Source organism: Lagenorhynchus albirostris, chromosome X, assembly GCF_949774975.1.
Source record: "Lagenorhynchus albirostris chromosome X, mLagAlb1.1, whole genome shotgun sequence".
Lineage (NCBI taxonomy): Eukaryota > Metazoa > Chordata > Mammalia > Artiodactyla > Delphinidae > Lagenorhynchus > Lagenorhynchus albirostris.
In genome coordinates this window covers 68,527,630-68,534,484 of record NC_083116.1, presented here as the reverse complement: position 1 = coordinate 68,534,484, position 6,855 = coordinate 68,527,630, and positions in this window count along the sequence as shown.

The following is a 6,855-nucleotide window of genomic DNA, read 5'->3' as shown; positions in this document are numbered from 1 at the left end:
CACAGAACAATGAAGAAGCAAAGTAAAAATAGAAATATAAAAATAAAAAATATATTAAAAAGAATTTTAAAAATTAAAAAGAAAAAAACAAACAACCCCCCCAAAATATATAAAAATGAATAAAAATAATAATTTAAAAAACCAAACAACAGAACTAATCAAAACATAAGAAAAATAATAGTAATAATAACATTTTCATGGGGTCTCAGCTGTCAGTGTCCTTGCCCCTGCTGTGAGCCACAGCCCACCTCCACCTCCCCAGGAGGCCCTCCAATGTCTCTAGGTTGGTCTCTGGACCTGCTGTGGGCTCTTTGGGGACAGCTCAGATTGTGATCTGGCCCAACTCCCACGTGTTCTTGCCCCCAGAGTCCAGAGCTGTCAGAGTTAGACTGGTTTCATTTGTGGGAACACTCATCCATTCAGATATTCCACAGACTCAGGGTCTACTAAGCCAATTACGGGGATTTAATCTGCAGCTTGTGTGGGTGACAGAAAGATTTTTGTTCCTCTTCCTTAGTTGTCCCTCCCCTGGGGCTCAGCCGTGGTTTTAGCCCTACCTCTGGGTGTGGGCCACCCACAGGAGTCTGCTCCCAAGGCTGTCCTAGAGCACTTGGGTCCGCCTTGGTGAGAACAGGCCGCGGATGTGACACAGCTGCCTGGGTCATAGAAGCCCCAGTGGCGACAGGTGCACAGAAGCTGGCAGCCATGGGTGAGAGAGATTCGGCCCTAGTGGGAGCATTTTCTAGTGCCTGGAGGCAGGCTCATGAGGGCCAGCACTAGCAAGGCCCTTTCCTAGTGCTGGGGGTGGGGCAGGGGCCAGCACATGGGAGAGAGAGGCTGCAATGGTGGCTCCACCCTCTGCGCATCACTCAACAGTGGCGCCTTTCTTCCATGGCAGTCTGGGTTTCCTCCACAGGCATTCCCAGTTGTGGATTTCCTCCCTCCTGTCCCCTCAAGTTGTCTCCTCACAGCCAACAGCAGTCCTCCCCCTGGGTTTTGCTCTCCAATCCCCACATTCCAGCTCCCAGCCCCCATGTGCACCAGTGGACACATGTCCCAGTCCGGGGCATGCAGGGCCGTGGCACAGACCATCTGTGTAGCTCTCACTCTATCCTGTCTGCCATAGACCAGCTGTTTCACCCTCCTCTGACAGCATCAGATGCTTCCTTTCTGTCCCAACCGATTTCCCCATCAGTGAGGGGTTTCCCCAGATGTGGGACCCTCTCCTCTGCTTCAGTTCCCCCCCCAGGGGTGCACGTCCCATCCCACTTCCTCTCCTCTTCTTTCTCCCTTCTTTCTTTTGTCCTACCTGGTTATGCAAGGTCCTTTATTGTCCTTTCCGGTGTCCAAGGTCTTCTGCTATTGTTCAGCTGGTGTTCTGTGAGAATTGTTCCATCTGTAGATGCATTTGTGTAGAGAGATGAACTCCATGTCCTCCTACTCCTCCACCATCTTGAAAACCCCAGAGTGGATTTTTTAAATGACACAACTATATGTTGTATGCAGGAAATTCACCTCAATTATATAATGATAGGTAGGTTGAAAGTAAAAGGATGGGAAAAGGTATGCCAGTAGATGTCAGAGCAAATAAAATTACCAAGAGAGAAAAAGACAAAACATAGTGATAAAAGGGTTAGACTACCAAAAGATATAGCAATCCTAAACAGTGTTACAAAACAGTTGAAGCAAAAACTGAGAAAATAAAAGGGAAATAGATAATATAGTTGGTAACTCCTACACTGTGTCTCAAAAACTGATAGAAAAACTAGACAGAAAAATCAGTAAGGACATAGAAGAACTAAAAACACTATCAACCAGGGAGATCTAACCAAATTTAAGAAGCATTCTGCCTGAAATAGAGACACAGATGTAGAGAACAAACATATGGACACCAAGTGGGGAAGCAGGGGAGGGGGTGGTGGGATGAATTGGGAGACTGGGATTGACATATATACACTAATATGTAAAAAAATAGATAACTAAATAAACAATGTATTTAATTTTAAAAAAGAAGCACTCTGCCTCACAACAGCAGAATACACATTCTTTTCAAGCACCCATGCAACATATACCAAAATAGACCATATCCCGAGCCTAAAACCAACTTCAACAAATTTAAAATAATTGAAATCATACATAATCTGTTTTCTCAGAATAATGGAATCAAAGTAGAAATCAAAATCAGAAAGACAACAGGAAAATCTCTAAACAAGTAGATATTAAGCAATATACTTCTTAACAATGCATAGATCAAAGAGGAACTCTCAAAGGAAATTTTTAAAAATATAGACAACTGAATGAAAATTAAAATACAACATATCACAATACATGGGACAGAGCTAAAGCAGTACTGAGAGGGAAGTTTATAGCACTGATTGCTTATTGTATAAATTAGGAATGGTTTCAAATCAATAATCTAAGTTCCTACCTCAAGAAACTAGAAAAAGAAGTGCAAAATAAACTCAAAGCAAGAAGAAGGAAGGAAATAAAAGGCAGAAATCAATAAAATTGAAAATAGGAAAGCAATAGAGGAAATCAATAAAACAAAATTTAGCTCTTTGAAAAAAATCAATAATATTTATAAACCTCTAGTAAGAGTGAATACAGAGAGAAGATCCAAATCACCAATATCTGAAATGAAACAGGATTATATTACAGATCCTGTAGCTATTAAAAAGATAATAAGAGAATACTATGAACAACTTTTCACTTAAAACTTCAATAACTAGAAAATTGGACAAACTCCTCAAACCCCACAAGAACTCAACCAAAAGGAAATAGATTACCTGAATAATCCTATAACCATTAAAGAAATAGAATTTGTAATTTAAAATCTCCTCTAAAAGAAAAGCCTATATGGATTCATTGGAAAATTTTACCAAACATCCGAAGAAGAATTAACAGCAATTTTACACATTCTATTCTAGAAAACTTAAGACAAAAAAACACTTCCCGGGCTTCCCTGGCGGCACAGTGGTTAAGAATCCGCCTGCCAATGCAGGGGACAAGGGTTCGAGCCCTGGGCCAGGAAGGTGCCGCATGCCGTGGAGAAACTAAGCCCGTGCACCACAACTACTGAGCCTGCACTCTAGAGCCCACGAGCCACAACTACTGAAGCCCACGCAACTAGGGCCCATGCTCTGCCAAAAGAGAAGCCACCTAATGAGAAGCCTGCACACCACAACGAAGAGTAGCCCCTGCTCGCTGCAACTAGAAATCCCGCATGCAGCAATGAAGACCCAATGCAGCCAAAATAAATAAATAAATAAATAAAAATTAAAAAAAAAACTTCCCAACTGATTTTATGAGGACAGCATTACCCTGATACTAAAACCAGACAATACAAAAAAATGAAAACTATACACCAATATCCCTTATGAATATAGATGCAAAATTCCTCCACAAAATATTATCAAGCCAAATCCAATAATATAAAGAATTGTGCACCATGCCTAAATGGGATTTATTCCATGTATATAATGCTGTTTCCATATTTGAAATTCAATCAATATAATGTACCATATCAATAAATTAAAGATGAAAAATCATATGATACTATCAATTGGTGCAGAAAAAGCATTTGACAAAATACAACACTAATTTATGATTACAAGCTCTCAGAAAGTTGAGAATGGAAGGAAACTACTTCAATTTGATGAAGAGCATCTACAGCCAACATCATACTTATTAGGAAATATTCTATCCTTTCCTGCTAATACCAGGAACAAGACAAAGATGCCCGTTCTCACCACTGTTATTTAACATAGTACTGGAAATTCTAGCCACTGCAATAAGACAAGGAAAAATACCTAAAATGTATACAGATTGGAAAGGAAGAAATAAAACTGTATTTGCAGATAACAGGATTGTCTATATAGAAAATCCCAAGGAATCTACAAAAACCTTACAGAACTAATAAGTTTAGCAACATCACAGTAGACAAGATCAACATACAAAAATCAATCACATTTCTATATACTATCAATGAACATGCAGACACTGAAGTTGAAAGCACAGTAATATTTACAATCATTAGAGAGAAAATGAAATACTTAGGTATACACTTAACAAAACATGTGCTGAATCTGTATGCTAAAAATTTCAAAATGCTAATGAAAGAAGTCAAAGAAGAGCTAAATAAATCAAAAGGCATACTCTGTTCATGGATTGGAAGACTCAACATAGTAAAGATGTCAATTTTCCCCAAACTGATAGTTTTAACTCAATTCCTTTCAAAATCCTAGCAAGATTTTTTTTTGTAAAAATGGACAAGATTATTCTAAAATTTATATGGAAAGATAAAGGAATAGAATAACTTCTTTGAAAAGCAATAATAAAGTGAGAAGAATCACTCCATCTGATTTCAAGACATTATATAGCTATAGTAATCATGACTGTGTGGTATTGGTAGAGGGCTAGATATATATTGGGTTGGCCAAAAAGTTTGTTCAGATAAGATCTTATGGGAATAAAAGAACGAAATTTTTGGCCAACCCAATAAAGCAATGCAACAGAATAGAAAACCTTGACATAGCCCCACACAAGTATGATCAACTGATTTTTGACAAAGGTACAAAAGAAATTTATAACCTTTTTAACAAATGATGCCAGAGCAATTGGATATCCATAGGCAAAAAGAATCTCAACCTACTAAATATCATGCCTTATACAAACATAAACTCAAAATGGATCATAGATTTAAATGTAAAATGCAAAACTATAACACTTTTAGAAGAAAACATAGGAGAAAATCTTCAGGACCTAGGGCTTGGAGAGGAGTGTTTTAGACATGACATCAAAAGTACAATCCATTCCGAGGGTTGTCTTTTCATCTTGTTTATGGTTTCCTTTGCTGTGCAAAAGCATTACCATACAACTCAGCAATCCCCCTACTGAGCATATACCCTGAGAAAACCGTAATTCAAAAAGAGTCATGTACCAAAATGTTAATTGCAGCTCTATTTACAATAGCCAGGACATGGAAGCAACCTAAGTTTCTATCAACAGATGAATGGATAAAGAAGATGTGGCACATATATACAATGGAATATTACTCAGCCATAAAAATGAATGAAACTGAGTTATTTGTAGTGAGGTGGATGGACCTAGAGTCTGTCATACATCGTGAAGTAAGTCAGAAAGAGAAAAACAAATACCGTATGCTAACACATATATATGGAATCTAAAAGAAAAAAAGAAAAGAAAAGGTCAGAAGAACCTAAGGGCAAGACGGGAATAAAGATGCAGACCTACTAGAGAATGGACTTGAGGACACGGGGAGGGGGAAGTGTAAGCTGGGACAAAGTGAGAGTCGTAGTGTATATCTGTACATATATACACTACCAAATGTAAAATAGATAGCTAGTGGGAAGCAGCCGCATAGCACAGGGAGATCATCTCGGTGCTTTGTGACCAGCTAAAAGGGTGGGATAGGGAGGGTGGGAGGGAAGGAGACGCAAGAGGGAAGAGATATGGGGATATATGTATATGTATAACTGATTCACTTTGTTATAAAGCAGAAACTAACACACCATTGTACAGCAATTATACTCCAATAAAAATGTTTTTAAAAAACCAAAAAAACAAATATCAGGTACAAAGCAAAAAAGGAGAGTACAATCCATAGGAAAAAAAATTGATAAATTGGACTTCATGAAAAGTAAAATCTTGCTCTGCAGAAGATTCTGTTAAGAGGATGAAAAGACAAGCTACACACTGGGAGAAAATATTTACAAACTGCGTAGCTAACAAAGACTCATATCCAGAATATATAAATAAAACTCAACAGAAAAAAACCCCCACAAACAATTCTGTTAGGAAATAGGCAAAAGATATGAAGAGACATTTTACCAAAGTGGATATATGTTTGGTAAATAGTCACATGAAAAGATGTTTAACATTTCTTGCATTAGGGAAATACAAACTAAGATTATGATGAGATACCATTATATATTTATTAGAACAGCTAAAATAATAAATGGTGACAATACCAAATGCTGGCTGGGATGTGGAGAAACTGAATCTCTCATATTGCTGTGGGAATGTAAAATGTTACAGCCACTCTAGAAAATAAGTTGGCACTTTCTTAAAAAGCTAATTATACATTTACCATGAGACTCAGCAATTGCACTCCTGAGAAATGAAAACTTATAAAGTTTCTACATACAACTTATAAAGGTCCACATAAAACCTCTACACAATTGTTCATAGTATTATTTGTAATAGCCAAAATCTGGACACAACCAAAATGTCCTAAAATAGATGAGTATTTAAAGGGTAGTACATCTACACAATGAAATACTACTCAGTAATAAAAAGGAACAAATTACTGATACATGCAACAACTTGGATGGATCTCAAGGGTATTATGGTGAATGACAAAAAGCCAATTAAAAGGTCACATGCTGTATGATTCCATTTATATAACATTCTTGGAATGACAAAATTATAGAGATGGAAAAGAGATTAGTGATTGCCAGGGGTTTAAAGGTGGTGGTGGGAAGCAGGTGTGATTCTGAATATAAATTGGTAGTACAAGGGAGATCTTTGGGGTGATAGAATTGTTCTATATCTTGATAGTTGTGTTGGTTATATGAATCTACATATGTGATAAAATGGCTTAAAATTACACATGTACATTGTACCAGTATCAATTTCCTGGTTCTGATACCTGGTTTTGTGCTACAGTTACCTAAGATGCAGTTAATGAGGGAAACTGGGTGAAGGGCATATATTACCTCTCTCTACTATCTTTCCAATTTCCTGTGAATTTATAATTATTTCAAAAGTAAAAAATTTAAAACTTGAGTTAGCTGGAAAAAACTTATCCAAATCCCTTGTTTTACAAATAGGGAA